Raw genomic sequence first — 1,533 nt, 5'->3', positions numbered from 1 at the left:
CATTACTTTGCAGAGTGAGCAGCACCAAAGACTCTCCCCCAGGTCTGATTTGATTGACTGAGGCAGCCAACACAATTTTCCACAATGCTAAACAGAGGAGGGTTGCAGTGTCCTCTAATGTTATGATAAATCTCTGGTAGCATAACCAGGGCAGCGCTGGATCAGAGCAGATGCTGTAGCTCCCTCAGTTCTTAGTGTTCTGCTCTTACAATATATTGTGAATTTGTACTAGGAAGGTACTAAAAAACATTTGGGGGGCTTTAATACTGGCCTAGCGACGCTCCTGATATGCATTATTCTGTTATGATGCAAACTGTTTTATTCATACTCAAATCAACATCTGCTACAATGTGCTTTGCACAGTCAGACTTTTTGTTTAATCTGACTGAGCCAAAGGTTGAATAAGAATTTGTTTCATTTGAATTTCATTTGAAGATTTGTTTTCAAGCAGATCCTTCTCTTGTTTATTACCTGCTTATTAATTATAATATGCTACGTTCTGTCTGCTCTACTCAAAAAATGCCACCATGTGTTGAATAAAGTAAGAATGGTAACGGAGGTTCTGGTGAGCCAAGTGCAGTGATCTTTAGGGAAGAAGGTTTCTGTCATCTTTCTTGTTGATTTACGGGGGTGTTAAATGTTGTGGTGCACAGTTCCAGCAGTGCAGTTTTTGCTGCTCTAGCACACCTGAGTCACACTATTAGTTAATTATTAACTTGATATCAATCAAATGTAAACAGGGAAAATAAACAACAAGAGTAGGCAGTGCAGGGTGGAGTCTAGGACTGGGAAACTCAAACACTACCATAAGACATTTTAATTCTTAGGGTGTGTTCAAATCTTTGCACAACAATATCAGTTTTAAAATATAATTCAGAAATGTATTTTTGAAAAATGACAATTGTGAAACATATCTTAATTTTGTCAAGCACAGACTGGATGCTACCTGTAAATGGTGCTCCTTCTTTCCTTAGTCAAAATCATTAACCGTAAAATATACAGCAAACAGCTTTCAAGAAGTTTATATCTAAGTTCAGTTTTTGTGTTAACATAAACAGAAATTCATTAGCATACAATTTTGTGTTATTGAATGTATATTTTTTCAGTGATTCTGTTCATTCATAGTCATTCAAGCCTATCAATGAAAAAAAATAAAACATAAATAGATAATAACATCTGACTCACAATGAGGTATGTAGGTGGGAGCATCACTATATCTGGCTGCTTCACATCAACATATTCATAATGTTTGTGCTTTTAGTGGATGGTCAGATTTACCTCAGACAAATCCAAAGCTATTGTCAATTTTACAGTTTTGGCTTTGGAAATGGGTAGAAAACAACACACTCCACTCTGTCAGGGTCTCAGTATGGAAACTCAGTGTTTTAACTATTACTGTAGTGCTACTGTATCTTATTTTATTGTGATTATACACTATGTAACTGCATTACTGAAGTTATTGTATTTCATTTAATGCGACTATACAGAATGTTACTGTATTGAATTAAATACAAGCATGATGCTTTGAATATT

This window comes from Colossoma macropomum, unplaced genomic scaffold, assembly GCF_904425465.1.
Source record: "Colossoma macropomum unplaced genomic scaffold, Colossoma_macropomum, whole genome shotgun sequence".
NCBI lineage: Eukaryota > Metazoa > Chordata > Actinopteri > Characiformes > Serrasalmidae > Colossoma > Colossoma macropomum.
Note: the sequence above shows the minus strand (reverse complement) of the source record.